The sequence below is a fragment of the Asparagus officinalis genome, chromosome 7 (assembly GCF_001876935.1).
Source record: "Asparagus officinalis chromosome 7, Aspof.V1, whole genome shotgun sequence".
Lineage (NCBI taxonomy): Eukaryota > Viridiplantae > Streptophyta > Magnoliopsida > Asparagales > Asparagaceae > Asparagus > Asparagus officinalis.
Genome location: NC_033800.1, coordinates 100,863,942 through 100,874,428, shown reverse-complemented (window position 1 = coordinate 100,874,428; position 10,487 = coordinate 100,863,942).

Below are 10,487 nucleotides of genomic sequence, written 5' to 3'. Positions count from 1 at the left end.
AATAACAGAAAAAATATCTTTATTAGTAGGTTTCTTTTCTTTTTTAAGTTTTTAGAATTTATCATTTTGTTGCGAGTTGAACCACACAAAATAAGCCAAAAAATATTCCTTCAAGAAGAATCTTCCTAGAACATAACGTCAACTTAAAAGAAAAAAACAAAGAGAAGCACACGACCAAGCAAAACAAATGGTTTTTATTTTATCAAATCATGCCTTCGTTCATTGGGAGCACAGTGGAGTTTCTTCAGGCTTAGAGTATAGGAGGTTTCTCTCTGAGATCTAGTGATTCTAACAATGGATCAAGATTTGAAATTTAATATGGCTTCTTCACAAGGACAATATAATGTAAGAGATATAGAGTTTCTTTTCTAGTCTTTACTAAATAACCTGCAAGAAAAGGTGTCCATAAACCATCATCACTAATTCTGAACCGTCAAGAAAACACTGTTGTGACACGATCCGTTAGCTATCAGACAGCAAGCTGTCAATGTTACAACTGGATATCTATAGATATTGTGGGTTCTTTCTGACACTTCTCTAAAGAAAAGCTGAACCTCGTAGAATTCTTACACCGCAGAAGATGTCTTTAGCTTACTTCTTCAAACTGATACATGACTGACACATAGGACTAAACCCTTCTAGATCCTCTACTTTTTGATAGAGATTAAAATAATATTTCATCATCCAACATACAGAAATACAAAGTCAATGTCTGAAATGAATAAACTGGAGTTTCTTAACAAGTCTCAAATACAACAAGTCTGAGTAAAGGAAATGAGGCATACAGCCTTTACAACATCTAGAATATAGTCCTCAAATGTCTAACAATAACTATAATGGAGCTCCAAAATAAAACATAGCTAAAATAGATAGCTGATCACTAAAGTGTGTCGCCATCAACCTGCGACTCTCCGGGCTCCTGGCTAGTTACCTGAAAGGGGGAGGGACAACGAGCGTTAAAGCGCTAGCGAGCAACATCACAACCAACCCCAAGGGAGAGGGCTCGTTGTATATGAAAAATACAGTTATCACAAAATATATATATAATCAATTATCCTAAAAATAATGGGTTTTAATACTTAGGAAATTTCAACACGAGCATAGGTACGTCGAGCGAAATAATCCAAACAAGGAAACCCTCATGTATATACCTTGTATCTCAAATTGAAAATCCCTAAGTACCGAACCCGGAGTCTAATACATGAACAATAAAGAAAAGGCAACAATCCCATCTCTACCAAAAATCACAGTTTTGTCAAAGGTGCATAGTTACAATAAGTGTCATACCCAGCCTAGGTAGCTATCATGTCCCAATTTTATCAATATGTCGTGTTCCAAACTCAAATGTGAATCATGCTCAAGGTTTAGCAAAAATGTCCAACACATGGACTAAAAGTAATGCATGTCCAACACATGGACTGAATAGAATGCATGTTCAACACATGGACCAAGATGATAAGTATCCAACACATGGATTAATAATAATGTATGCTCAACACATGGATTAGAACAAAGAAGTGTAATTGTCACTAGCATATGTGGAAGGGTATACATATCCCACTCTTGCACGTGTTTCAATGTGCGGGTCTAAATTCGTGTCGAAAGTCAACCCTCATGTGTAGATAAGTCACTAACATCGCAAACTAGTGCTAGATAAGCGAGGCGAACACTCGAACACACCAAAAATATACAACAAAACAACAGTGGCTAAAACTGTGCGGCGGTCAACCACAGAGGCCACTCCGGTCGACCGCGCGCTGATCAGCAGCTAACTGTTCGGCAAAACAACCCGCGGTCGACCGCCGCTCCCACCGCGGTCGACCGCGCAGAGGGCAGATAGACTCTGCCCTTCTGTGCGCCCAGCGGTCGACCGCCGCGTCTGACGCGGTCGACCGCGAAGTAGACAGAAACCCAGATTTGAGTTTCTGTCAGCTTCGAAACACACACAACTTGATGATTTCTGTACTATTGTGAATCTAACATTTATACAAAGTACGTGCAGTGATTCGGACGACGGGGGAAGCTTGTGCCGAGATATATTAGACCATTTCAGATTCTAGAGTGTGTTGGAGTTGTGTCATACAGACTAGATCTTCCAGCATCGATGTTTAGTATACACAATGTATTTCATGTTTCTATGCTTAAGAAGCACTTACATGATGAGGAGCAACAGAGAGTACTGGATGCACTAGAGGTAGAGCTTCAGGAGGATTTGACTATTGTCGAGATTCCGGTTTGCATTCTTGTCAGGGAGGATAAGAGACTTAGGAACAAGGTTATCCCTTTAGTGAAAGTTCAATGGAACCGAGGAGGCATTGAGGAGATTTCTTGGGAGCGCGATGAGGACATGCGTCGCGACTACCCACTCCTGTTTGAACAGGTAAATAAAATTTTATGATATGTATTTTATATTATGTTTACATCTTGGGTTATATTTACATTTAACACTAAAATGTGAATATTTTTGCTTAATTCTTAATCTTTTGGAATACATGGTATATATATGGGGGGTTCCTTGTTTGGATTTTTCGTCCGATGTACTAGTTCTGTTTAGTTAGGGGTTAAGTGGGAATATCCACATTTTAGATTGTTAAGCATAGATATTGCTAGTGATTCATATCTAGGGATTAATGGTATGAGATGTGTACAGGAAGGTTTCCTCATCTGGATTATCCCCTCTTAGTGCTTTTCTCATATTATTAATTCCTAAGATACGTTGCGGAATTTCGAGGACGAAATTCTTTTAAGGGGGGAAGAATGTAAAACCCCGTAAATTTGTATATTTTGTGATAAATGGTGATAAATATGTTATATGGTAAAAATAATATATTTTGATATTTGAGTATGATAAGAATTGATTTAAAATCAATTCAATGTATGTTTGTGAATATATGAGTCTATATGCACAAAACATGCACAAAGGCAAAGAGTGAAAATCTGGAAAATATGACCAGTTAAGAGTTTTTATAATTTACATACTGATACAGTCAGAATCTGAGAAAATATAAAAGACCAAAGTTATAGGTCTCTTTAGCAGCTTTCCAACGAATCTTAGATCATCTCATTCTGAGATTGGATGAGAAAGTTACAGCCTTTATACTAAACCCCAGTCTGAGCATGACCCAGAACCCTGCGCAGTCGACCGCCGTGGTCAATGCGGTCGACCGCTGGGCGAACCTGTTTCTGTCAGTTCTGTTTCGGGTTGGGTTTTGTTTATACCGAATCCAGTTATTACTCTAGGTATATATACTCGTTTTAAAACTCTCAAAACCCTCTTTTGAACCCTAATAGCCTCAGCTCCCTTCTCTCTCTCTCTCAAACCCTAAAAACCCTTTCTTTGGTGATTCTTGGAGGATTTTGGAGAAACTGATGTGAGATCCATTGGTGTTCAGTGAAGGAGGATCGTTCTTCATGTTTTTGGGTGTTTATCAACCCCCCTCAGGCGAGTTTCATCTCGCCCAATCCCTCACCCAGTTTTTAAATGCTTTTACATGATGTTTTCATATGTTTTTATGAGCCTAACATGCTAGTTTGAGTATAAAAAGTTGATCTGTATATTGTATGTTACAAAAAAATATGTTTTCAGTTAATAAATATCACCCACATTTTCCTAAGTGCATATCTAGATCTGGTGTTTATTCTAACAAAAGATTTGAAAGAAGAATAATTGTTTTCAAAGGTTTTCCACATATAGATGCATGTTTTCAATTGTTTCATCTTGTCTATAGTGATTAGACTATTTATATCTTGTTTCAGATATGCTATATCACATGTTTAGGGTTTCTAGTATGCATAAACATCACACACGAATATCGAGATCGAATTATATAGAACAAAACCTAGAAAATAGGGTTTTACCACTACGCGGTCGACCGCGATGGGCGCGGCGGTCGACCGTGTGTCGTGCACAGTCAAGGATGAGTTTCTGTCATGATCGCGGTCGACTGTCGATCGCGGTCGACCGTGCGTGGCACGGCGGTTGACCGCTGGGAAGCATCGAGACACAGTAAGTTTCTGTTCTTTGTGCGGTCGACCGCGCTGGGCGTGGCGGTCGACCGTGAGTTAGTTTTTTTTTTTTTCTTTGATCTGTTGTGCATACGTCGTGTGGCTGGCGAGATTTCTAGGTTGTTTAGGATTATTAAACACTGAGATTTGTGTACATGAGTTGACTACAGACTAGAGACTAGTTTATTCACCAAGACATGAGAGTGAATAGTGTATACATGTATGTTATAGAGATAATTCATCGCAGTCCATGTGTTGGACGTTTAGTTATTGTGGCCCATGTGTTGGACCTCGATCATATAGTCCATGTGTGGGACATTCATTATTTTAGTCCGTGCGTTGGATATGTAGCTTGCGGCCCATATATTGGACCTGTAGTATTTATAGTCCATGCGTTGGACCTACATCATATATAGTCCATGTGTTGGACATGCGTTATGTTAAGTCCATGTGTTGGGACCTCTCCTATTTTAGTCCATGTGTTGGATATTTATTACATGCAGTCCATGTGTTGGACATTCAGTGGGATTTTGCCTTATCTAACATATAGTAGATGTAGTTCATGAGTTGAACAAGTATTCCGGTGTCTGACAGGACATTTTTGATATAGTTTGAGATGGAGGTATTGCTCCATGTTGTAGTTTGGATTTGATATTTAGAGGAGCTGTCTTTCATCATTGCTCCACAATGTAGCTTTTGGATTTGGTATTTAGGGATTTACATATTTAGAGGAGCTGTCTTTCATCATTGCTCCACAATGTAGCTTTTGGATTTGGTATTTAGGGATTTACAATTTGAGACATATGGTATATACATGAGGGTTTCCTTGTTTGGATTATTTCGCTCGACGTACCATACTCGTGTTGTAAATTTTTAAATATCAAACCTCCATTTATTTTAAAGTAGATGATTGTCTATCTATATGTATTATCAGTTATTTTCTATCCAACTAGCCCTTCCCCTTGGGGTTGGTTGAGATGTTACTCGCTATAGCGCTTTGACGCTCGTTGTTTCTCCACTTTCAGGTAACGAGTCAGGTGCACGGAGAGTCGTAGCTTGATGGATTTTGCTCTAGTTATTATTGATAGATATTTTATTAGCAGTTTATTGTTAGGGCTCTAAGATGATTTTGTTTAAGAACATTGAGATGTTATTTCTAGCTTTGTAAAGGCGGAGTGCCTTAATGTCGTTTCATTTGATTTCATATTGTGAGATAGTTGTATCAGACCAGGTGTTTCATTTTCAGAGATTATCCATTTATGTCAGTGGTGATGACTTTTCTTCAGAATATCTATTCATTCAGTATTTCTTTTGTATATTCTCTCTTGCCTGTTTTGTACTTACACCTGTTATTGATTCCACTAGATAGATAGTAATTGTGATGGTGAAACGTGTTATTGCACGGTGTAGTGCATGGCAGGTTTGACATTCTTGGTTTCACCTTGGACTGTAGCCTTGTTGAAACCAGGGGCGTCACATTACAATTTGTAAAAATTTATAGAAACACTTCAAGAAAACTTGGAGGAGATCCAACGTATTTTGGTAGATTCCACTTCAAGTACAATTGGAGCTTCATCATACACATGACCACTAGATAATAGCCCTAGTGAGGTATACGAGTCTGATTCTGATAATGACTTATCCATTGATGAACTCGCATGTGCATATGAGAGATTGATGCATGCCTACAACAAGTTGCATAAAAACTTTATATATTTAAAAAGCAAGCATGTTGTGTTAAAATCCGATCATGAGACGCTAGCATCTAAATTTAATATTATTACTAAAGAAAATGTAACTCTTAAAGAAAGCAATGATAAACTAAATTTGAAAAATAATAACTTGACCTTAATCATAGCTAGCTTAACTCATGAAAATAATGATGTCATGATAGAATTAGAAAATATTAGAAATGAATTCAATTCTTTCAAAAATGATCATGCTCTTTCTACTTTTAATGATAATGCATATGTGTCTAATAATGAGTTGAATCATATGAAAACTCGCATATCTTACTTAGATTCAACCCTAAAAACATGTATTGTTAATAATAAAAAACTTATGGATATGTGTGCTAAGTCTTGTACCAATGCTTCAAAATCACATACTCGTTATGCATACATGTATAGCAAAATTTATAAATGCTCTATTTACGTCCGTAAAGTTTATTTTACAAAATTTTGCTATGATGCACTAAAATGTAGAAAATCTAATACTAATTCTTGTTGTGCATCCCAAAAAGTTTCCTCATTACATACACATACACATGTATCTATTGTTCGTCATAAGTATGCTCATGTGTTCAATTGTGATTATTGTGGTCGCTTTGGTCATTTGACCATATTTTGTTTTGATCTTAAAAAGTTTCACATTTGTAAAATAATTTTAAAAGACCATCTTTGTTTACAAATGATTTTCGTGCACAAATAAATGGTCAACAAAATCAAATACATCCATTTTATTGTACGTATTGCAATAGAATGGGTCATTTGCGTAAATATTACTATGACCGAATCCGTGCATAAAAAGTGCCCAAATAGGATCATAACCCAAGGGTATTGAGCTTTATTGATAGGGGTTATGTCCCTAAACTCTTCGGTACCAAGAGTGTTTGGGTACTAAAACAAGCTTGATTTTTAAAGAACAAAAAGCATTTTTGGTTTTTCATGTTCTTTAAAAGATGATTTTTTGGACTTTGTTTGTAAACAAATTTATGAATATTTTTTTTAAGAGAATATATATTTAGACCATATTTGAAAAGAAACTTGATATATATAATTATTTCTGAATATAAAATAAATGGTGTTTTGCTTTTAATGAGAGGTCCATGTTGAGCATTTCTCAGGATTTATTAATTCTCTCTTTCAAATCATATTTATCAGGTGCAAAAATCTTTATATGAGTTAAAACAAGTTCCAAGAGCTTGGCATGCTCACTTTTCTTGTTTTCGTGTCAAAAATTGTCAATTTGATCTTAGTTTGTTTTATCCTAAGCATAATTCTTTTGATCTTTATGGATGAGACATATAAATGTTCGATATTATTTTTGCTTGATCACTTATTTACATTTTATGGATCAAGTATGTTTTGATGTTATTGTACTTTTAAAGTTCTTAATCAATCATGATTCTCTTTTATTTTGAATTGGGGACATATATCAAAATTTTCATTTGGATTTTCATGATCATCATGACTTTCATGACTTGTTTTCATTTGAAAATATCTTTCATGATTCTCATGTTTTTCTTTATTTGATTTCATGATCTATATATAAATATATATGTTGTTTTTGTTTGTGTATCGAGACACCATTTTTAAAATAATATATCTATATGTGTTTTCAATGATCATGATTTATGTTTGATGATTTATAATTTTTTTGGGTATATTAATTAAACATTTGATTTTTGATTTTTGAATCTTTGATATATATCTTATTAATATATATATTTATGTTTAAGACCCTTGTAACACTTCTTCTAAATGATGCATATATATGTGTTCACTTGGTCTCTTTGAATGTGAGTTATGATTAGCACGTTTTTATCTATGCTTGCTCACATGTTCGCCTTATCATTTCTATATATATACATTAAGGTATTTTGATAGGGGGAGATTTTTCCCTATTTTGTTTGTACTCACCCATGCTCATGTGTAGGTGAGGCTTTAACTCTCTTATGTTTATTGTTTTCCCATTTTGATGTTGATAAAGTGATACGGGTGTATCTTCTTCTATGCTTCGGGAGCTTAGTGATCCTCATAAGAGTTTGAGGATAGACGATTCTCATGATATCTTAGGAATAGGAGCATGGATGGAGCTGTAGAAGGCGACGAAAGAAGTCAGAAGGAGCGAAACACAGAGAACAGGGAAAAAACTGGCAGAACTCTGGCAGGTCAATCGCGGCAACAAGCGCGGTCGACTGCTAACCTGCACGGTGCAGGGTTTGAGATTGGACTATGTCCGGTCGACCAAGTCACATGTGGCGGTCGATCGTGTCGGGTTCCTGGGCATTTTAAGACTCATGATTGACATAGTTTTCTGATTTGATTGAGCTTGTTTATTTACAAGTTTGCCATCCATATTGTAAACTATATAAATAGAGATTGTTTAGGGTTTTTAAATAGAGGAGATTGTTAGAGATGTAGATCTAAGGAGATTAGGTCTAAGAGAGATCAGTTTTGATCTAGAGAGAAATCAGAAAGGTGAGATCCTAACAAAGAGATTAGGGTTTAGAGAGAATTGGGAGATTGTTCCTGGTTCTAGAGAGATTGTGAGAGAGAGAGAGAGAGAGAGATTTGTAATTTATTATTCTCATAATCTAGAGAATGTATTTTCCTTCGCCTAAAACTAAATTGTTCTTGTGTTTTTCTATTGTCTTCTTCACAACACACTCTTGATAATTCCGTGATCAATGGTGCTCGTCCGGCGACTCATATCACGTTGGTATCAGAGCGATTAGATCTTGTGAATGGGGATCCTATGTATGGTCCTTACTTGATCGCAATACAAGAAGTTTGGCGAGATCCTTATTCCTTTGGAAGGAGTTCAGAGATTAAGGGAGAAGAAGATGACTGAAGGCAACAAGGATGGAGGGGTCCGAGAATTTCCTCAGCTGAAGTTATAACTTGAATGAGACTTCAAGTTCCTAAAGAGGGAAGCCATGATACGGGTGTATCTTATTCTCTGCTTCGGAAGCTTAGTGGTCCTCATGGGAATTTGAGGATAGACGATTCTCATGATATCTTGGGAATAGGAGCGTGGATGGAACTATAGAAGGTGATGAAAGAAGTCAGAAGGAGCGAAACATAGAGAACAGGGAAAAAACTAGCAGAACTCTGGCCGGTCGACCACGACAACATGCGCGGTCGACCGCTAACCTGCACGGTGTAGGGTTTAAGACTGGACTCTGTTCGGTCGACCGCGCCACATGCCGCGGTCGACCGCGTCAGGTTCCTGGGCATTTTAGGAATCCTGATTGACACGGTTTCCTGATTTGATTAAACTTGTTTATTTATAAGTTCACCATCCACGTTGTAAACTCTATAAATAGAGATTGTTTAGGGTTTCTAAACAGAGGAGATTGTTAGAGATGTAGATCTAAGGAGATTAGGTCTAAGAGAGATCAATTTTGATCTAGAGAGGAATTAGAGAGGTGAGATCCTAACCAAGAGATTAAGGTTTAGCGAGAATTGAGAGATTGTTCCTGATTCTAGAGAGATTGTGAGAGAGAGGGATTTATAATCTATTATTCTCATAATCTAGAGAAAGTATTTTCCTTCGCCTAAAATTGAATTGTTCTTGTGTTTTTCTATCGTCTTCTTCACAACCCACTCTTGATAATTTCGCGAATAAAGGTGCTAGTCTGGTGACTCATATCACAAAGAGGGAGAAACAAGTATATTGTGAGTATTTTGTTTTTATGCATGGATTATAAATTGTATATTTATTTGGTATCATGCATATTTATATACTCTTTGTGTAGATTGTTTGTCATCATTAAAAAGGGGAAGATTGTTAGGTCTCATATTTATGAACCTACTATCTAATCTAGTTTTGATGATTAACAAACAATTCCTAACATCGTTTGTCGAGTGTTTGTGTTTATTTGTTAGGTATTCTACATAAAGATCCTCAGTTGGAGGTTGGTTGGTTTGCGCGTTCACAATGATATTCAAAGGAGGTTGGAAGAAAATCATAATGAAGCACGATGCAATTCAAGCCAAAGTCATTATCGCTTCATCCACAACCAAGATGAGCAACATTGAAGAACTATTGTTTGGGTATAGTATTTTAGGTCTATACTTTGTGTGTTTATGCTTAGAGCTTAAATATTACAAACATCCACGTTTTCGGTTTATCGCTTTCAAGTTTAACTATATAAATATGAAACAATAGATATATTGATATACATATACATTCGTTTTATATTTATCATCTTTGTTTTGTAAATAATGTGTTTATGAATTAAATACTTGTCTACACTATTTTATATCTTTCCTCAAGTCTATTAGTTTATTGAAAAGTGTTTTAAAATACTTGTTTGGATTGATTTCATCAAAAAATCAAGTTTTAACAAGTTTGTGTGTTTTACCGATTTGCAAAATAATATGCTTTGGATTAAAGACTTAATATAACTGTTGTACATCTTTTATAAAGTCCATTAATTCAATCAAAAGAAGTTTCAAACTTGTTTGAAATCATTTTGTCCAAAATCAAGTGTTTTAAGGTTTCGTATTTTGACCGATTTTGTAAAATGACGAGTTTTCACAAATGGGGAATGATATTTCAAAATTTTCTTTTGTAACATGTCTATTTTCATGTTTATAAATATTTACCTAAATTTTATAATTTTTGGAATTTATTTGCTATTTTTAAAAGCTCTTCAAAAATCAAATTTATTATTCAAACTAGTCCATGTGCATGTTTTCAGTCGACTGACGAAGGTCATCAGTCGACTGAAGAAACCTGTTGGAATTGCTATT